This window comes from Bufo bufo, chromosome 7 (genome assembly GCF_905171765.1).
Source record: "Bufo bufo chromosome 7, aBufBuf1.1, whole genome shotgun sequence".
Taxonomy (NCBI): Eukaryota; Metazoa; Chordata; class Amphibia; order Anura; family Bufonidae; genus Bufo; species Bufo bufo.
Genome location: NC_053395.1, coordinates 163683097 through 163705454, shown reverse-complemented (window position 1 = coordinate 163705454; position 22358 = coordinate 163683097). Strand labels below are relative to the sequence as shown.

Genomic DNA, 22358 nt, shown 5'->3' with positions numbered 1-22358 from the left:
TAGAGATGGAAGGGCTTGCTATAATCTGGATAACCTAACACTGGAGGCTCGGTCAGTTTCTTTTTTAGCAATTGGAACGCTATCTCTCTTTCCTCATTCCACTCAATGGGCACAGGAGTTCTAGGACTTTTCTTGGGTTGCCCCCTCAAGAGTTCCTGGATAGGATCAGCTATTTGAGCAAAATGGGGGATAAAACGTCTATAGTAGCCGGCAAAACCAAGGAAACTCCTCACCTCTTTGACGGTAGTAGGAACCGGCCAATTACGGACAGCCGCTAATTTATCAGGGTCAGGTTGCACTCCCTCTCCGCTTACTACATGCCCCAGGTATCTTACTGCAGGTTTGAGCAGGTGACACTTGGATGGCTTTACCTTCAAGCCATATTTGATAAGGATTTCAAATACTTCTGCCAAATGTTTCAGATGGTCTTCATATGTTTTTGAGTACACAATGACGTCATCTAGATACAGCAGCACTGTTTCGAAGTTTTTGTGACCCAAACACCGTTCCATTAGTCTCTGGAAAGTTCCTGGAGCATTACATAGCCCGAACGGCATACAATTGAATTCGTACAGGCCCATGGGAGTAGTGAAAGCAGTCTTTTCCCTATCTGCAGGGGCCATGGGTACTTGCCAGTAGCCACTGGTCAAGTCCAATGTGGAGAAATAGGCAGAGGAGCCCAGAGCAGTTAGTGACTCCTCAATGCGGGGCAGTGGGTATGCATCTTTGTGGGTTATTTGATTAATTTTCCTATAATCCACACAGAAACGGATACCACCGTCCTTCTTCTTTACAAGGACCAGGGGTGCAGCCCACGGACTACGGCTGTCCCGGATTACATTAGAGTCTTTCATCTCTTGGATCATTTCTTTTACAGTCTGATATGAAGTAGGTGGTAAGGGTCTGTATCTCTCCTTGATAGGAGGATGAGAGCCAGTAGGTATGGTGTGTTGTATGGCACTCACCTCCCCATAATCAGTAGCATGCTTACTGAACGCCTGGTGGTACTCTTTGACCAGCTGTAGGATCCCTTCTTGTTGATGTTGGGGGGTAGTCTCGTCCCCCACATGGAGCTCTTCCCACCAGGGCACTTGTGGCTGGGTCACCGGCGAACATCCGCTGTCTGCAGCTGGCGGCTTTTCTGTCACTGGAAGACGAATGATGTCTTGGAAGGACACCTGGGACAGCTGGGCAACACGGCAATGCTTAGTAAGCGCAACAGGATGATCACTCAGGTTAATCAGACGGACAGGTACTTTACCTTGGGAGACGTTCACCAGGCACCTGGCAGCTCTCACATAAGGGTAATCCTCCATCTGGATTTGTTCCACCAGGGCTGGATAATCTCGGCCTTGGACTCCCAGGACAGCACGACACCATAAAAGAGTTTGAGAATTAGGAGGCAAAGTCACAGGCTTAATATCACTAATCCTGGCAGTACAAATTTCTCCTTTCCCATTAGCAAACCTCTGCTGGGCACTTAACACAGTAATAGTCTTTTGAATCACCCTCCTGGATGCAGAGGAAGCAGTGGGCAAAGTCTGATGTAATACAGCAAGTATTTCTGAATAACAGTTTTTGAAGACGTTGGTGCCTAGAATGACAGGATGTCCTCCTCTGTCACCGGCCTGTACTACGATCACTCCCTGTTGAGGCAGGGTTACTTCTCCCACCTGCAGGGTGGGTTCCCAGTATCCATGAATCTTTACTGGTTTGCCATTGCTGGCGATAATTTCCACCCAGGATTCAGGCGGTTGGGTCAACTGGTTGGTGTCCCAGAACTTTTCAAATGCAGGCAGCTGAATAGTAGTGACCTGAGACCCAGTATCTAATAGGGCTTCAAAGGGGACCCCGTTGATCTCTATATTGATTTTAGGATGGGATCCTACATAACGTGGTATCCAATTTGGATCCTCTGGACCTAGTGTTCTACCTCCCGAGGGGTGGTCCTCAGCCTCAGGGGTTGCCCGTTTAACTGCCAGCACGTGGATTCTGTGTGTCCCAGCTTTTTGCAGTATGTACACACGGGCCGCTTGCGATCTCTATTACGCCTCCCAGGATCCCTGGGGTGAGTCTCTTGGTAAGGAGGTGGGAACGGCCTAGGAGGTGACAGGAATTCTTCATCTAGCATTATGGGTTTTTCCCATTCCTCTATTTTTCTGCACACTTTCTCTAGACTTTTAGTGAGGTGATTTACTTGCTGTGTCAGCATGGCAATAGTATCGGTAGCTGACACTTGAACAGCTTGGCCGGCTTCAGCTCGGTTAGTGATAAGCGGTTTTGGTCTGCAGGCTGATGACTCAGGTGGGGTGCTCAACTCAGGAGATACTGCGGACCCCAGAATTTTTATAGCCAGTTCTTTAAAGTCCAGAAAGGCACTGTTAGGGTGCTGGGCGGACAGCATCTTTAATTGGGTCCTTATTTGTTCACTAGACACCCCGTTGATAAATTGTTCCCTCAGGGTCTGGTCCTGGTTATCAGCCTCTTTGGGATCTATCTGAATTACAGCCCCTAAAGCCTCCTGAAGTGATAGGGCATAGTCACGGAGGGACTCACCGGACTTCTGTTTCTTGCCAAAGAAGTGCATCTTTATCTCTGAGGCAGTCCTAGTTTCAAAAGTGGCCCTGAGGCGGGTGAATATCTGTTCTAGAGTACTCCGCTCAGTAGCAGGCCAGGATAATACCTCCCTGCGGGCAGCTCCCTCCAGCTGCGCTAGCAGGATTTCCATTTGCTGGTCTGCATTTATGGGGTACAGTTTGAATAATGCCAGCAACTTTTCTTTAAAGTCCCTTAGGGTATGGGTCTCTCCTCTGTAGCGGGGGAACCATGGGGCCCCGAAATAGTAAGGCATGGTAAAGGGTATCATGCTGGGGGCTGTAGGATGATTAGGAGCCGCAAGCTCTCCCGGGGCCGGCTGCTCAGGCACTCCCGGTTCTGACATGGTAGCTTATTGCGATGTGGCCGCTGGTGACTAAAGGGGCCGGAACAATCCCCTTCCCTCCGGTTACAAGTTCTTACCGGTATCGCCGGGTTTGCGCAGTCCAAGTCTCGAGAGATTCCGGACGTCCTGAGTACGCGGTGACGTAGAAGAAGCAGGGCCGCGGCGGTGCGATGATGACGAGGGGCGGGATTCTCTGTGTCTTTGCAGGGCTCCGCCCACGAAGGTCCTCAGCAGCGCGGGAAACTTTACTCCAGGCGGCCGGTGGCCATCTTTAGCAAAACGCTGTCCATTCACTGACAGCAAGCAGGATTGTAAAAAGTCCACAAAACCACACTCCGGTGTGGCGATTTCCTTCCTCTTGATAGCGCAACACTGCACAGTGCGTTTTGGAGATTTTAGGAACACTTTGGGTAGGATTTTCAGTCCACAAAGTCCACTTTAAATAAACAGGCAATTTGTCACTTTGGTCACAGGGCAACTGTATAAGGCACAAAGTTCACGCTTCTTGCACTATAAAGCGTGCGTATCCTGTTCGTGACGCCAAAAGAGAGGTGCAGCGTACTCAAGTTGTGTGTAGAAATGTGTTCCTGGGTGTAGTAGTGCAATAGACACTAACCTGAGACGGCTGACTCTCTGCATAGGCAGGTGATGGTAGGAAAATGTTCGTGACGCCAGTGCCAATTAAACGGTGGCACGCCGTTTGCTGATAGCAGGAATAACTGAGGAACCACGTGATGTTAAAACAAAACTCCAACTTTAGTAGTTTCCATGTAGAGACATTAATGGAAGCATAGTTCCTTTGCATACAGTTGATTTTTCAATACGGTCGATGCAGGCAATACAGATTAAGCAAGGTGACTTCAGAGTGTGAAACACAGGACTTGCAGTACAGGAGCTTGCACTCTATTCCTGACTGATCCTGGGACATAGAAAATCTTCTCCAAGGCCCAATACCTTAACTCTGTCGTATATCCTTGGTTCTCTCTTTATAAAGTACCTCCTCTGTTATCTTGAGTACCTCTTGCTTTCCTTAACATGCCTCTGTCTCTCCCTCAGCTTCCTCAGCCTCTAGAAACTTCAGCACACTCTAGAAACTTCTGAACTCTAGACTAGACTGACTTTTGCTTCCCTGTCTGGGCCTTATATAAACTAGGGCTCTCTAGCTCCCTCTAGTGACTAGAAGCTGGAATGACACCCCTAGCAGGCCTGTACATGCAAGTGTCACAGTAACAGGGAAATACATAACATTACATTACATGACAATTTATAAAGATGACATATACCAACTTCCCCATAAATAAGGGGGGACGACAGCACACCAAGTGACACTTTTGTAGTGACGGGCATTACAGTCCCCGTACACTACACTTGACCAGGACCAGACCCCTAAATGCATTGAAGCAACTGCCATGTGATTGGTTGACTAGATAATTGCATTAATGAGAAATAGAACAGGTGTTCCTAATAATTCTTTAGGTGAGTGTATATATATATATATATATATATATATATATATAAAATAGAAAAAAAGCAGACTGATGTACTAGCCCTAAAAAGGGCTTTTTGGGGTGCTGTCAGGACGCTGTCCTTACAGCAGATCAGGTGAGTCTTTGAGGACTGGAGTGGACACAGAACACTGGCCTAGCTAACGATTTCCCTATTAATTCAGCAGCAGCAGCACTCTCCCTGCTCTCACTAACACTGCAGCTTCAGAATGAATCTAAGATGGATGCTGTCCTTGCTTTTTGATAGGAGTTGGGAGGGTCTGCTGATTGGCTGGAATGTGTCTGCTGACTGTGAGGTACAGGGTCAAAGTTTGCTCAATGATGACGTATAGGGGGCGGACCGAACATCTCTATTGACATATCTTCTAACATTTCCAGGTGAATCGCTCTGGAACTCAGATATGTAAATATTGGAAAGCGCCTGACTGTATAGGGAGGGTGCTTAGGAACTGATGGTCCTCCCTCTTCCCCCCTTAGGGGCATTTAGGAATCTGGCCCCATCTCAGTAATGGTTAAGTAGGTTGCAGATTAGGGTCATTGAGGGTTAATCCCTGGGGATCCTCCTTAGACAGGATGGGGGCGGTGCAGGAAATCCTGAAGGTCACATATACCTCCTCTCTGTCCTGGTCACTTCCTCTTGCAAGTGGAAGCAGATTGGTATGGACACACCCCTTTGCTCTGTCCACACCAGGAGTCCACAGGTGGTTCTGCCCTTTGGCTGCTTCCTGGTGAGTTACATGAGGAGGGGAGGGTTAGCTGTGCTCTGTTAGAGCAGCTTGAGCTCTACCCTGCCATCCTCCTCCCCTGTGCCTGCTTCTGGGGCTTTGTGGAGCTGCTGCTGCGGTATGCATGCAGCTCCAGCGCTTCAGCGAAGGTCCGGCGGTCTGCTTGCCGTTCCTCCTAACCCCCCTCCCCCGACTATTATTATCCCCCAGCTTCCCGCGTGTGTGCGCCGTTTCTTTCGACCCATCCTGTGATGTCTGTGGCGCTGCGCTGTGTTTCCGCCCCCCCCCCTTCCCAGCTTCTGTTCCATGGCGTTAGGGCTAAGCAAGCCGGGCGGGATTGTTGGTCTCCCCGGTAATGTAGGGCAATATGGGGTCCTCACCCCTCCCCCTGCTGCTTTGGACGGCCTCCTTTAGCTCCCATGGCGCAAGCTAGGTCGCTTCGCCTAACCTCTGCCCCCCTTCCCCTGCAGCGTTTACCGGGTCCCGTACCGGGCACCGCTGGGCAGGCGAGTTTTCATATGTGCTGCTTGTTTTAGCTTCCCCCAGTCTCCTGTCCAGTATTATAGATTAACCCCTCGTGCTTGCCATGTCCGATTGTGGTGCACCTGTGCCTATGGCTTCTAAGGGGTATTCCTACTGTCCCAGCTTTGCGATTAGAGCCCCTTCCGTACAATGAGACTCTCTGGGTCTTATTTGTAGCCATTATGGCGACACCCCCCCTCCTTCCTCCCCTTCACATAGGCACAGGTGCGTTTTTTTCTTCCCTTAGGTTGCCTGGAGGCATGGCCGTAATGGATTCCACATGTGCCAGTCCTGTCGCCGTTCCTGGGTTTCAGGGAGAAATGGGCGCTCCAGATCCTCAGGTGGCGCTTATCATCGTCTTTAGGACGGATGTCAGGCGCATCGGAGGAGTCTGGTTATACAATCACCGTACGAGGCTGTTGCGTGTTGTGGCTTCACAAATGCTTTGCTGCATACCTCGGTTGTATGCAGCCCGTACCCGCTCCTTTGGAGGTTCCGTCCCTCTCTGTGACTGGTGAGTACTGCGGGGAGGATGGTTCTTGTGCAGAGTTAGAATCACTGGTAGAGGCGGTGTCCCTGCCTTAATAAAAAAAATAAAAAAAAACAACACTATCTCGATGGTCGCTCAATGGCTTCAGGGTGGGTTTACAGAGCCTGTAGGTTACCCGCACATATTTTCCTGGAGATTGGGCAACTCAGGTGCAGCCCTGAGCAATGGGATATCATTAGCATATATGGAGGTTTTCTCTGTTTATACGTTAAAAAATTACTAACCGAATTAATATATTATAGGCATTAAAATATACAAATGAATAACAAAGGGTATTATAAAAAAATAAATAAATGGAACTGAGTATATATATATATATATATATATATATATATATATAGGTATTATAAAAAAATTAAAATAAAACGTGATTAAAAAGAATGAAATGATACTAATAATAAATGATTTAACAATGTAATTTTATGGATAAAAAAAAAATGGAATATATATATATTACGATAAATGGATAAAAAAAAAGAAAGAAAGAATAAATACATATATAAATAAATAAACAGGTTTGATCAATGTATATATTTATTATGTATGTTTATATTCTCCTGCATGAGAAGCCTTGCTTCTATCTTGTGTCTTGTTTATTGGCTGGCCTTTTTTGCGGATGTTTTTCAGGATAGATCAGTCCTGCCGGGTGTTCTCCCAATTTCCCTTTCAGCATGGAGTGTAGTAGTTTAAAAAAAAAAAAAAAAAAAGTAGTACTGTCTGTTATGCTCCTATCTGCGGGCACTAGGCCGTGTGTATATAAAAATAAAAATAAAAATATAAGCGTTTTATTTGGGCTTTCAACAATGACATACTGGGCATGGTTAGTACATATATACGGAGGCGAGACACAGTAGTAGTAATCCCTCTAGCATTCAGCTCTATAGCCTGTGGCTATGGACCTTCCTTTAATATAAATGGTTGTGAGTTCATATCATCACAGCCACAATTACGGTTTTCTCTTTCTGCAGTCTACGGTACGGGTCCACCGGCCCAAGGTTCCGTTGGTATGGTTGATATCTGGGCACTTCTGCTGAGCTTCTAACATGTCTGTGCAGGCGGGCAGCTTGGTGGTGATGCACTTGCCTCATATCCAGTGTTACAGGAGTTACAGTGCGGTGGGATCCAGTAGGGTCGAATCGAAGGGGGATGTACACTATGTTAGCAATACATGAGACTTTCTTCTAGTCCAGCTGGGTTGGTTGCCATGAGGGCGGTATTAGTATACTGGTGCCGCATGGTTTGTACGAAGCAGGGCTGCCCCTTGTTGAGTGGATATGGCGGAATCAGTAGTCGCAGGTATAACTTAATGGTAAGCCAGTAGCGGATAACCAGGTCCGTTCGTAGACATCGCTCAGGGTGGAGCCTTGATATAACACCATTCATGGAGTTACACTGTTAAACCGCAGCCTTTCATTCCCCGTTCGGATCTATGTTGTGATGCGGGTCAGATCCACTGACGGGTCCTCTTGACAGGACTTCACAGGTCGGCATGGTGACCCTCCAAGCATTATTTGCATGTATCATTCCATTGTATGGTAGGCAATACCGGTATAGTTAGGGAGTATTTAGTTTGGATAGTCACGTCCCGTCTCCTTCAGCCTTCTGTTCTGGCTGATTGATATTTTCTCCAAGGTGTTTCTCTCTTCATTCAAGGCCGCACTGCGCGGGGGGTTGTTATTCCAGAATTTTTGTATGGGGTAATAGTACTCGGGATTGGGGTCCGTCTATACATGTCGATCCAGTTAATATAAAGGGGTGGGTACCTCCCCTCCGCCTGGTTTCGGTCCAGCTGGTCAGTTCGTTTGGTATTCTGTAATGACTTCACGCATGGTGGGGCTCCAATTGTTTTTCCCTTTAGGTTAGGTTTCCCCCAGGCGGTTTGACAATTTGTGGGTGATTTGGGCCGGCGCTCGGGGCGCCCGGGGGGGTGTGGACCCGGACTGGTTTGTTTGGGTACGGTAAAATAAAATAAATCTGGTTGCATTTATTATCTATGCTAGCCTGAATAGGCACAACCCTGTTCTCTATATAGAGCTTTGAGGATACAATTCTGATTACTCCTACTGGGACACAGCTTTTATCATCTCCACTGGGACTCACCCATATGATATGGGCTTATTACACTGGGACTTTAATTGTGAGAAACATCTAGGTCTCCAGAAAAATCAAGTATTTATCGATTAAGGATATTGTTTTGTTAGTTGCTTTTTAATTTTATGCATGTATCTTACCTTCTCCAGAGCAAGGGGTGGCTCTCTTCGTCCAGAGCACCTAGCGTGATCAATCACAGTGAGCCATCTGTTTACTCTTTCCAAGTGCACTATGGTTTGACAATTTACCTTGGTCATTAAAAAATAAAAATAAAAATATATAACAAAAAAGAAAATACTTTTGGATGAAATATAACTATTCAGTGTCTAGTTGTGCGATCCTCTTTTGCGTGTTGTGGCTCGGGCTAATTGTTTTTTCTTTCAGATTTGTGGCGTTTAGCGGTTCGATGGCTGGCTTTCGTATACCTTCTGTGCGGTGCGGAGAGAGGAACAGAGGCTGGTGGGCACTCTTTGGTTTTTCGAGAGGTGGAAGTCTTTTGGACAGGGATCCTGGAATTCAGGTGGTCATAACGCCTTCCGGAGGTGGTTGGTATAGAGTTCCGCCGGAGGTGAGGTGATGCTGGTGACCCGCGCTGTGGTAATGCGCCTTTGTCTATTCCAGAGCTCTGGACCTCATGTGTCCTGACATATGATTATCTCTTTCTCATCCACCTCCTCAGGCAGAGAGTCCCATAGTCTTACTGCTCTTACCGTAAATAATCCTCTTCTATGTTGTGAAAATACATTCTTACCTCCAGACACAGAGAATGTTCCCCTTGTCACAGTTCTGGGGATGAATAGATGAGGGGAGTGATCTCTGTACTGACCCCTGTTATATTTATACACAGTTATTAGATCTCCCCTCTGTCGTCTTTTTTCTACAGTGAATAACCCTTATTTTGCCAATCTTTCAGGGTCCTGTAGTTGCCCCATTCCAGTCATTACTTTAGTTGCCCTCCTCTGGACCCTCTCTAGTTCTGCTATCTCTGCCTTGTTTACAGGAGCCCAGAGCTGTACACAGTACTCCATGTGTGGTCTGACTAGTGATTTGAAAAGTGGTTGGACTATGCTTTCATCACGGGCCTTATTGGCCTTGGTTTTTAATGGGACCTGATGGTGTCTTCCTTTTGGGTGTTAATTTGGACAATTCCTTTCTGGCCTGTACGTGAGCTAAAACTGACTCGGTTCTGCTGGGTGGTGGTCGGAGCCCCGTTGGGAGAACGGGCCTCCTCCGTGGCGACATTTGAGTACAGCGGAGATATGGTGGTAGCAGATGGAGTAACTGCCCGCTGGGAGTCCAGCGGTTGGCAGACAGCTCTGATGATTACGATTAACTTGCCCGCTGGGAGTCCAGCCTTTGGCATATCGTTCCGATATTATGGTTTATTAAGGTTTGCCGCTTTAATAAAGAAGCTGTGGCCGATCACCATCCAGCAATAAAGTGATACAGTTGTCAGTGTCTTTTGTTATGGGTCAAGGTTGGGTAAAGGGGCCAAGGGTGAGTTAAAGGTGGTATCCCCTCCCCCTGTTTCCCTGGATACCAGCAGTCTGGAAAGCGCCTGACTGTATAGGGAGAGTGCTTAGGGACTGATGGTCCTCCCCCTTCCCTCCCTTTTCCCCTTAGGGGCATTTAGGAATCTGGCCCCGTCTCAGTAATGGTTAAGTAGGTTGCAGATTAGGGTCATTGAGGGTTAATCCCTGGGGATCCTCCTTAGACAGGATGGGGGCAGTGCAGGAAATCCTGAAGGTCACATATACCTCCTCTCTGTCCTGGTCACTTCCTCTTGCAAGTGGAAGCAGATTGGCCCTCCCTCCCTCCCTTTGCGGTTATTCTTGGGAGGCGGGTCGAAGTGCACGGTTCTGTTCAGTTATGGATACTTGGTTATTCTGTTTTGTTTTTCTATTTTTAAGAGACACTGCTGGGAGTCCAGCGGTTTTGGATATTGCTCCGATGATTACGGCTTTGGAGAGCTGCGAATTTTGGTCGAGTTTATGAAGTCACAGCTGGCAGCATTTGAGTACAGTGGAGATATGGTGGTAGCAGATGGAGTAACTGCCCACTGGGAGTCCAGCGGTTGGCAGACAGCTCTATGATGATTACGGATTAACTTGCCCGCTGGGAGTCCAGCCTTTGGCATACCGTTCCGATATTATGGTTTATTAAGGTTTGCCGCTTTAATAAAGAAGCTGTGGCCGATCACCATCCAGCAATAAAGTGATACAGTTGTCAGTGTCTTTTGTTATGGGTCAAGGTTGGGTAAAGGGGCCAAGGGTGAGTTAAAGGTGGTATCCCCTCCCCCTGTTTCCCTGGATACCAGCAGTCTAGTCCATATCTCTTGTACTCCTTGCGGTTCTGTTTGGTGATGAATGGGCCAAAACAATCCATTCCGCTATAAAGAAATGGTGTTGATGGGTTTACACGATCTGCCGGTAAATCTTTCCATTCTTTGTTCTTCGGTAGTTCTACGTGCCTTTCTGCAGACTACACATTTACTTATATACTTTGCTATAACTTTGCTTCCTTTCACAATCCAGTAACCACCTTCTCTCAAACAGAGTTGGGTAAAGCTTTGTCACGACCATGGTCATGGTCGTGACTCCTGGACCCGCATGCAGTTGCCTGCGGTTTGGATTTTCTTGTCAACCACATGGTGAGGGCTGCTAGTATCTTGCCTCACGTGTGGTTGCCGCTGGCAACATGATTTTATTCCCAGCATAGCAGCCTGAGCTGTTGCTAGGCAGCTTGCTGTGAAGTGCATGCGGTTGCTCCTGGCAACCTGTCTTTGTAGGTGTGCCTTTTGTCTGTGTGGTTTATGGGTGTTTTTCCCTTTAAGTGCTTTCTGTTCCTTGCCTGGTGTAGGAAGGGTTAACTCCCTTCTTTGTGTGTGAACACTGGGTGTGTCTGTGTGTGGGCGTGGCTACTTGGGGCTATTTAGCTCCTGCTGGATGCCAGTAGCTGAGGGGTATTCCAGCCATGGTGTTTGCTGGAGTCATCCTCCTGGTATTATTTCACCTGTCCAGTGAGGGCCACCCTTGTGGTCATAAGTAATGTCTAGGCATAGATGTTCTGATGTTAACTATGTCTTGTGCAGGGCTGGTGCAAGGATTTTTGCCACCCTAGGCAAAAGCCAATTTTGCCGCCCCCTTGACTCCGCCCATTGACCACACCCCTTTTTACGCCCCTTTTTCAGCCACCTATTGCATGCAACATTTAACTATGGTCGTGTACCCTGTGCCAGTCTATGGTCATGTACCCTGTGCCAGTCTGACTATGGTCGCGTACCCTGTGCCAGTCATGTATATATAATATCCAGCCATTGTCTGCCACCTAGTACCATCCCAGTGATGCCAATCACTCTGCGCTGTTCAGCAGGTTGGCACACCAAACACGAGCAGTGCCACCTATTCACTGCCTGGCGCCATTCAGCCACTGTCTGAAATCCTGTGCCACCAGGGCAACATAAAACAGTATGCTGCCTTGTGCCCTCTGCCAGTCTGGCACTGTTCTGCACCCTGTACCATTCATAGCCCTTTAGACAGTATGTGCCACCTATTAGGCTCCATGTGGCACTGCTGGGCACCCTGTGCCAGTCAGAATCTATGGCCCCTAGTCAAGCAGCAGGTGTGCCCTGACCCCTGTACACAAGTGTTTGCCACCCTGCTGTCAGTCACTGTCCTGCAGCCTCTGACACCCTAGTGCAGGTTGTCAGAGTGCGGTTGCTAGGGGTGCTCACCAGGTTCTGCTCCTCGCGGTGCTCCAGGTCCACATTGCCTTGGCTCTTGCCAAGATCATGTGTCTTTGGCGCGTGATCCCGCGAGACCCACCTCTGGAGGTCACTGGTCTCGCGGGATTGCGCGCCCGAAGTCAGGGCCGGTGCAAGGATTTTTGTCAACAGAAGCAAATGTACATTTTGCCCCCCCCCATCATTTCACATTTCTGCCCCTCATGATTCATGTCCATTTATTGCCCCCTCCCCATCATTTCACATTTCTGCCCCTCATGATTCATGTCCATTTCTTGCCCCCTCCCCATCATTTCACATTTCTGCCCCTCATGATTCATGTCTATTTCTTGCCCCCCCCATGTGCTAATATCATAGTGCCATCCTCTCCCCCTGCCCCCTAATGTGCCAGTATCAAGTGCCTCTCTCCTCCCCCCTCCATGTGCCAGTATCATGGCACCAATAGCCCCCCCCCTCCCCCGTGGCAGTAAAGTAACAGTCCGGTATTTAAAAAAAACACTTTCAGAAAAGTTTCTCCTGGGACTCAAGCTCACAACCTTTCACATCAGAAGCAAGGCATTTAACCACACAGCTATGAAAACAGTGTAGCCAGTTACTTAAAAAAAAAGTTAAGTAGCAGTCCGGTATTTAAAAAAAAACAAAAAAAAAAAAAAAACACTTTCAGAAAAGTTTCTCCTGGGATTCGAACTCACAACCTTTAGAGGCAAGCCATTTACCCTCACAGCCATGAAAGCTGTATTACCAGTTGCGTAAAAAAAAAAATATATATAAGACTTCTACTGTAGGTAATTTTGATACTTAGTGTACATCCATACACATGACAGCTGCCCCAGTACACTGTGTATGGATGTAGCAGAGCTGGGTGTGTTGGGGCAGCTGACATGTGTATGGATGAACACTAGGTATCAAAGTTACCTACAGTAGAAGTCTTATATTTTTCAACTAGTAATACAGCTTTCATGGCTGTGAGGGTAAATGCCTTGCCTCTGATGTGTAAAGGTCGTGAGTTTGAATCCCAGGAGAAACTTTTCTGAAAGAAAGCCTAAATGAGATTTAAATACACCAGGGTCTCATAGTTGTGTGTCAGCTGCGTGCCGCTCTCTCTGAAGTGAACTCATCGGAGCGCATCCAGCCGGCAAGTACAGGAACAGAAGGAGATGAGATGATGTCAGATGGATGACAAGTAGGGGGCGGAGTGCGCTCTACGCGGTTGCCTACTCTGCTTATGGGTGGCGCTGGCCCTGGTCTTCTGGTGTCAGGAGGAACATAAAATCCTACGCGGTCTTTGCACAAGAAAAGATATCACAATCAAAAAGGCAGATAAGGGTGGAGCCACTGTAATAATGGATACTGAGAAGTATAAGGCAGAAATTTCTAGACAGCTGAGTGACACTGACATTTATTGTAAAGTTGACTATAATGAGGAAGTTCAAACTGTTAGTTGATGATGCCTATGCTACCAATTTGACGAAAAATTACATGAATATCTACTGACAGAACATACTTTACCAAAAAATCATAAAGACCTCATGGATCCCCCAGGGCGACCTATAGTGTCTGGGATAGGGTCAGTTTTCTCTTCACCAGCGACCTTCCTTGACAAATTTTTAAGGAATTATGCTACATCTGCTAAATCATATGTCCAGCACACGACGGACTTTTTACAGAGGCTACAACAGATTGATTACAGTGAAGGGGACTACCTCGCCTCGTTTGATGTGGTAAGCTTGTACACAAGCATAGATCACACTAAGGGACTAGAAGCCGTTGAGTGGGCCCTGACCAGGGATGGAATAGAGGACGAAAAGTCACACTTCATATTATCATTATTAGAGATAGTCCTGACCTGTAATTCTTTTTTATTTGAAGACTCCTATTACATTCAAAGGCGCGGGACCGCTATGGGGTCCAATGTGGCCCCGACATATGCAAACGTCTTCATGAGTAGATTTGAAGAATTGACTATATACCCATCCAGCCACTATACACATGTGGTTGGCTGGATGAGGTATATAGATGACATTTTTTTTCCTTTGGAAGGGCACATTGGAAGAATTGATGGACTTCATGAAGTACATCAACTCTATCCATGAGGAACTATAGTTTACCCTGGTATCTTCACAGACACAGTTACAATTTCTGGACACGACAATCTACAGTGCTGGGAACCAGTTAAAGACTGACTTGTTTGTTAAACCCACAGATAGGAATAACATGCTTTTATTTCAGAGTGACCATCCTGACTTCATGAAGGAGTCATTACCGTATAGCCAGCTCCTAAGGGTGAAACGTATCATTACAGATAACGACAGATTAGAGCACCGCTTAGATAAAATGTGCCACAAGTTTTTTGAGAGAGGGTATCCCAGAAGCTTGGTCAATAGACATAAAGAGAGGGTGCAAAAATGTCAAAGAAGAGAGCTATTGGGCCCAAAACGTGTAACAGACAAGAAAAAGAGGATACCATTCGTCTCTACACATACCACTCAGAGTAGACGCATTGCACAAGTTCTCAGATCCAACTGGCACATATTTAAAGAAACGTTCCCGGGAATAGCAGAATTTCAATCAGCACGGAGATAGGAGATCACGGAATCTGGGGGATAGACTAATAAGGACTGATACTAAATGTTATGAGGGACCCAAGATCAAAAAGAAAGGCTGCTACCCATGCTTGAGCTTTTGTAACTGTAATAGTATGCTTAAGGGAGATAGCTTCACACACCCTAGAACTGGGAAAGGGTACCCTATTAAAAGATACTACACTTGTAAGTCGGAATACGTAATATATACTCTGCAGTGCCCATGTGGGCTACTCTATGTGGGTGAAACAACACAGGAAATGAGAAATAGACTAAACCAGCACCGCTACCAGATACGTAAATTGCTCTCCGGGCAAAAGAATGAGGATCCACAAAAAATTGAGCCACCAGTACCGGAACACTTTCTGAAGTTCAAGCACAATGTTGCGCAACTTCGCTTCCATATCATAGACGGTATACCCCCACAGAGAAGGGGAGGAGATAGGGAAAAGAAACTTAACCTCTTAAGGACACATGATGTACCGGTACGTCATGTGTTGTTCCGATCACTGCCGTCCGGCCGGCGGTGATCGGAACAAGGTGCCTGCTCAAATCATTGAGCAGGCACCTAGGCTAAATGCGTGGGGGGGTCCCCCCATGTCAGCGATCGCAGCAAACCGCAGGTCAATTCAGACCTGCGGTTTGCTGCGCTTTCTGCAGTTTCTGATCCCCGCGGCCCCTGACCGCTGGGATCAGAAACTTTAGTATTCCTAAAATATATATTTACCTCCCCCCCCCCCCTGCACCCCTGAATGATTTTATCCCGGTGGGAGGTGCAGGGGGGGAAGTTGCGGGCGGTGCGGGAGGTGCGGCAGGCGGGATCGCGATCCCCGCCCGCCTCCCCTTGAATAATCGTTGGTGGCCAGTGGGTATACTAGAGTGTCAGCACATTGCTGACACTCTGGTTTAAACGGCTGACATCTGTGCAGATGTCAGCCGTTTAACCCTTTCCATACCGCGGTCCGTACGGACCGCTGTATGGAAAAGGTTAACAGCTCAGGGAGCTCCCTCCCTCTCCCATCGGGGGGCTGCTGTGCCTTTGCAGCCCCCGATGGGAGAGGGAGAGAGCCCCCAGACAGCCCCCCTCCTTACCCTTCCCCGTCTGCGAAGTTGTGGCTACAACTGAGCAGACGGGGAAGGTTCCAATGGCAACAGGACGCCTTCTCAGGCATCCTGCTGCCCATGGTGCTGAACAGATCTGTGCTAAAGGCATAGATCTGTTCAGACAAAGTGTAAGTAAAATACAGTGCAGTACCCTATATAGTGTACTGTACTGTATTATACAGACATCAGATCCACTGGATATTCAAGAACCAAGTGGGTCTGGGTCAAAAAAAATGTAAAAAAAAAGTGAAAAAAGTAAAGTTAAAAAAAAAAACCACATTTATCACTGAATAAAAAAAATAAAAATAAAATACACTACACATATTAGGTATCGCCGCGTCCGTAACGACCTGATCTATAAAACGGTCATGTTACTTTCCCCGCACGGTGAACGCCATAAAAATAAAAAAATAAAAACTATGAGGAAATTGAAATTTTGCCCACCTTACTTCGCAAAAAAGGTAATAAAAGTGATCAAAAAAGTCGCATGTACGCCAAAATAGTACCAATCAAACCGTCATCTCATCCCGCAAAAATCATACCCTACCCAAGATAATCGCCCAAAAACTGAAAAAAACTATGGCTCACTATGGAAACACTAAAACATGATTTTTTTTGGTTTCAAAAATGAAATCATTGTGTAAAACTTACATAAATAAAAAAAAAAGTATACATATTAGGTATCGCCGCGTCCGTATCGACCGGCTCTATAAAAATATCACATGACCTAACCCCTCAGGTGACCACCGTAAAAAAATTAAAATAAAACCGGTGCAAAAAAAGCCATTTTTTGTCATCTTAAGTCAAAAAAAGTGTAATAGCAAGTGATCAAAAAGTCATATGCACCCCAAAATAGTGCCAATAAAAACGTAATCTCATCCCACAAGAAATGAGACCCTACCTAAGATAATCTCCCAAAAACTGAAAAGACTATGGCTCGCAAACTATGGAGACACTAAAACATGATTTTTTTTGTTTCAAAAATGAAATCATTGTGTAAAACGTACAAAATAAAAAAATTGTATACATATTAGGTATCGCCAGTGGCGTACCAAGGGGGGGGGGGGGGGGGGGGGGGGGGGGGGGAGGGGCGGCCCGCCCCGGGTGCCACTCACAAGGGGGGTGCCAGTGGCGTAGGGATCGCCATAGCAGCCATAGCAATGGCTATAGGGCCCTACGCCACTGGGGGCCCGCCGCGACTGAGGATAAAAAAAATAAAAATGTGGCGAGTGGGCCAGGCGTGGCGCTGTGATAGGGGCAGGGCTCCAGATGGTCTCTCCCTCCCCCTGTGCTGCTGCCGCCGCAGCCAATAAGAAGAGGGACAGGGCCGGGGGAGGGGCTGTGGCCACTGCGCCACCAATGAAGATAACTGACCTGTTAATACAGATGCAGGAGGCGGGTGCCGGAATCAAATAGCCGGCACCTGACCTCTATGACAGGGACCTGCGATCAGCCTCATCAGCGGCAGTTAACCCCTCAGGTGCCGCTCCCTGTCATAGAGGTCGGGTGCCGCTATTTGATTCCGGCACCCGCCTCCTGCATTTGTATTAACAGGTCAGTTATCTTCATTAACATTGAGTGCGGCCCCCCCCCCAGTATAATAAACATTGAGTGCGGCCCCCCCCAGTATAATAAACATTGAGTGCGGCCCCCCCAGTATAATAAACATTGAGTGCGGCCCCCCCCAGTATAATAAACATTGAGTGCGCCCCCCCCCCAGTATAATAAACATTGAGTGCGGCCCCCCCCCCCCAGTATAATAAACATTGGTGGGCAGTGCCAATGAGGGTTAAAAAATTAACTCACCTCCTCCAATTGATCGCGTAGCTGCTGCCGGTCTCCTTGTAATTTCTTCAGGACCTGTGGTGACGTCACTGAGCTCCAGCCTCTATCACATGGTCCATTACCATGGTGATGGATCATGTGATGTATCATGTGATGAGCTCAGTGACATCACCACAGGTCCTTTGACAGGTCCTGAAGAAAGTACAGGCTGCTACGCGATCAATTGGAGGTGGTGAGTTAATTTTTATTTATTTTTTTAACCCTCATTGGCACTGCCCACCAATGTTTATTATGTTGGGGGGGGGGGGCGCACTGTGCCACCAATGTTTATTATACTGGGGTGTTGGGGGGGGCGCACTGCACCACCAATGTTTATATGTTTATTATGCTAGGGAGGGGGGGCGCACTGACTGCCCACCAATGTTTATTATGTTGGGGGGGCACACTGCGCCACCAATGTTTATTATACTAGGGTGTTGGGGGGGGCGCACTGCACCACCAATGTTTATATGTTTATTATACTAGGGAGGGGGGCGCACTGCGCCACCAATGTTTATTATGTTGGGGGGGGCGCACTGCGCCACCAATGTTTATTATACTGGGGTTTAAGGGGGTGCAGGTTTTTATTTTATTAAGGAAGGGTTAAGGGGTCTATTAAGGGGTGGTTAATGGGTTTTATTAAGGGGGTTAATGGGTTTATTTCATTAAGGGGGTGTGCAGAGGTTTATTTTATTAAGGGGTTTTATTTTTATTTATAAATATTATTGAAAACATTGAAAAAAGTTTGTGCATGTTTTCTTAACTTTCTTGGAGGGGGGGCGGGGGGGGGGGGTGCCAAACAAAGCGTTCGCCCCGGGTGCCAAATGTTCTAGGTACGCCCCTGGGTATCGCCGCGTACGTGACAACCTGCTCTATAAAAATACCACATGATCTAACCTGTCAGATGAATGTTGTTAACAAAAAAAAAAAAAAAGTGCCAAAAAAGCTATTTCTTGTTACCTTGCCTCACAAAAAGTGTAATATAGAGCGACCAAAAATCATATGTACCCTAAACTAGTACCAACAAAACTGCCACCCTATCCCGTGGTTTCTAAAATGTGGTCACTTTTTTTGAGTTTCTACTCTAGGGGTGCATCAGGGGGGCTTCAAATGGGACATGGTGTAAAGAAAAACAGTCCAGCAAAATCTGCCTTCCAAAAACCGTATGGCATTCCTTTCCTTCTGCGCCCTGCCGTGTGCCCGTACAGCAGTTTACGACCACATATGGGGTGTTTCTGTAAACTACAGAATCAGGGCCATAAATAATGAGTTTTGTTTGGCTGTTAACCCTTGCTTTGTTAGTGGAAAAAATGGGTTAATATGGAAAATTAGGCAAAAAAATGAAATTCTCAAATTTTATCCCCATTTGCCAATAACTCTTGTGCAACACCTAAAGGGTTAAACACGTATGTAAAATCAGTTTTGAATACCTTGAGGGGTGTAGTTTCTTAGATGGGGTCACTTTTAGGGAGTTTCTACTCTAAGGGTGCATCAGGAGGGCTTCAAATGGGACATGGTGTAAATAAACCAGTCCAGCAAAATCCTCCTTCCAAAAACCAAACGGCGCACCTTTCACTCTACGCCCTACTGTGTGGCCGTACAGTAGTTTACGGCCACATATGGGGTGTTTCTGTAAACGGCAGAGTCAGGGCAATAAAGATACAGTCTTGTTTGGCTGTTAACCCTTGCTTTGTTAGTGGAAAAAATGGGCTAAAATGGAAAATTAGGCAAAAAAATAAAATTCTCAAATTTCATCCCCATTTGCCAATAACTCTTATTTTTGTAAATTCTTTATTTTTTAAAAATTTTCAATAAGTAACAAACATGGAATGACCGTTACAATAAAGTATGGCACATAAGATGCATGAAAAGTCGAAATCGCAGAAAGGTATCCACAAATAACTCGGTTGACACATACATATTTCTAGGTACAGTATAAAAATGTATGTAGTATAAGGAATAAGGACACAAGAAATAAGGATACATGTACTATTTACCCATAGACCAATTTCTGTAAGGCAATGGTGCGAATCTGGGTATAGACTATGACTTGATCATACTGGGCACGTCACATGGTTAGCTTGCAGAAAATAGCAGCACAGTCAATTCCAGAACATAACATAGAAAACTAGTTAACAAAACCTGTGGGTAGTTTCAGTTTAAAGATATAAGTCATGGGAGCAATCTTGTACCATAACTATAAAGTAGATTACAGATACAAGTGACATAGGTCACAATAAAGTGCGTTTGTTGAAGCATGTGTGGACATGAGTGTGTCACTAAACGTAATACTTTGAGGTGGTAGAAAGGTGTGTTCCATTACGTACTAATTCTTGTAGGTCTAAACACGTACTAATTCTTGTAAGTCTAAACACCTAGTCAGCGAGTGGATGTAAGTTGATGTTCTCTAATAATAAATGGGAGTGATATAACTAGCTATGATTCTTGTAGAAATTCAACCATGGTTGCCACGTGTTCAGAAAATTTTTCCTACTTCCCCTTTCCCAACCCACCATTTCTTCCATGAGACAAATCTGGTGTACTTTCTCTAACCATTCTTTAATGGTGGGTGGATCAGTATTTTTCTACTTGGGGGAACAACAAATTTTGATCAGGTTGTTGGGGGAAGGCTTGAAACCTGCATGTGGCAGCCACAGAAGTATGAGAGCTGGCACTAAAGAGATACGGGAATCACAGACTCTGTTAATAATTTGTTCCACTTCTGTCCAGAAGTTGGTCATAGTTTTACAGGACCACCAGATGTGCGAAATGGATCCACATTCTTCTTGACAGCGCCAACACTTATTTGAGGGTGACAAGTGGGCTTTATACAGGAAATCTGGTGTTCTGTACCATCTAGATATAATTTTAAAGGAATTCTCCTGGATACGGATGCACCTCGAAAATCCATGGGAGTGCTTTAAAATTACATTGGCTTCCTCATCTGAGAGAGATATCTGCAGTTCTCGTTCCCAAGCTCTTAAGTATGTGGGTTTCTCCCTTGAGGAGTCAAATATAAGTTGGGAGTATAGCTTGGAGAGGGTTTTTGTGGGGGGGAGGGCAGCAGAATGTAATTTTCGAGCCAAGTGGGATCATCATGGGGTTTCGCATGCATTTTCCTATACTTTTTGCAGCTGAGTTCCAGGTCTAATTCAACTAGTCTGGAACGCTGAGACTCAGGTATATAAGCATGAACCTTTTTCAGGAACTCTTGGAGGTTTTCGGCCTTAACTAGGTCGGAAATTTTAAGGTCTGAAAGATATGACCAGGCTCTATGAAAGTCACTTCCACCTTTGTTAAGATAGTATGGGAGGACGGATAAAGGAGCTACGGGAGATAATTTATTAGAAGACATTGATAGGGTCTCTGAGCTGTTACAAAATTGGAGCATGCAGTACGTTAAGGCACTAAGAGGGTTCTTTTTCTTTTTGGTTGGATAGAGGACCCATAAGTTGTGAGTGGCGTCCTCTCCTAACAGAGCTTTTTCCAGTGCTACATGTAGTGCACCATTAAGGGGTCTAGCTAATTCAATCCATCTCTCTAACTGAATGGCATGTAAATAGGTTTTAAGATCAGGTAAGGATAATCCTCCTCTATTTGTTTTCCTGATAAGTAAGGGGTATGCTAGTCGTGGTTTTTTATTAGACCAGAGAAAATTGCTGAAGAGAACCCGGAAATTAGATAGAAACCTATTTGCCAGTGGAATGGGTAAACATCTTAGAGTATAGAGGATCTGCGGGAGGACATAGGTAGCAAGCAGGTTTTTCGTACCCAACCATGAAAGGAAAGGTAGCTTGATAGAGGCCAGGAAGGTTTTGATTTTACTAAATAAGGGGACATAGTTAAGCCTAAACAGATGTAAGGGGTTAGCCGGAATCATGATTCCCAAATGTTTAATAGCTTCTTTCGGCCATTGGAAGGAGGTGTGCTTTTTAACTTCTATCATATGTTTATTCGGGGCTGAGATATTAAGTATCTCAGATTTGTCATAATTGACCTTAAAATTTGAGATTTCTCCGAATTCCGTGAAAATTTTAATCACCTCTGGGATTGCAACTGCTGGGTTTGTAATAAAGAGAAGCAGGTCATCTGCAAAGGCTGCCAAAGAATGAGTTTTCCCCTCCACTTGGAGCCCCTTAATAATCTCAGAGGTTCTTAATTTGCAAAGGAGTAGTTCAAGGGTCAAAATGAACAGAGCTGGAGAGAGAGGGCAGCCCTGCCTCGTTCCGTTGGATATATTGAAGGGTGGAGATAAGGTGCCATTGATAAGGACTCTAGCTGAGGGTTTTGAGTAAAGCGAAAAAATGTCAGAAATAAACAAAGGTGGAAAACCAAAATGGCGCAAGGCACTGTCAATGAAAATCCAATTGACCCTGTCAAATGCTTTTTCAGCATCGGTTCCTAACAGGGTCAATGGGATCTTGTGTTTTTTCGCGTAGTATATGGCGTGCAAGACTCTACTAACATTATGCTTGCCCTCACGTCCCTTCACAAAACCCACTTGTTCCTCGCCAATCAGTTTGGGAAGATGCTTTGCTATTCTATGGCTCAGGAGTTTGGCCCATAATTTAACATCTACGTTAAGTAGGGAGATTGGCCTATAGCTACTGCATTTAGTGGGGTCTTTCCCTTCTTTGGGGATAACTGTTATGTGGGCGATTAGTGATTGTGGTGGGAGGGAAGTTCCTTTTAACAGGGAATTGCATAAGTCTGTTAAATGTGGTGCCAGGATTTTCTTAAACTTTTTGTAATATATTATAGGTAACCCATCT

General features: G+C 46.0%; 1 long non-coding RNA gene across 1 annotated transcript in view; it reads left to right on the top strand.

The window, feature by feature from the left end:
* Window positions 1–6159: 6159 nt before the first annotated feature.
* Window positions 6160–22358, top strand: part of LOC121007922 — a 414279-nt gene continuing 398080 nt past the window's right edge. The window contains exon 1 of the long non-coding RNA XR_005780489.1: window positions 6160–6207. This is a non-coding gene — a long non-coding RNA (uncharacterized LOC121007922). The remainder of the gene's footprint in view (window positions 6208–22358) is intronic.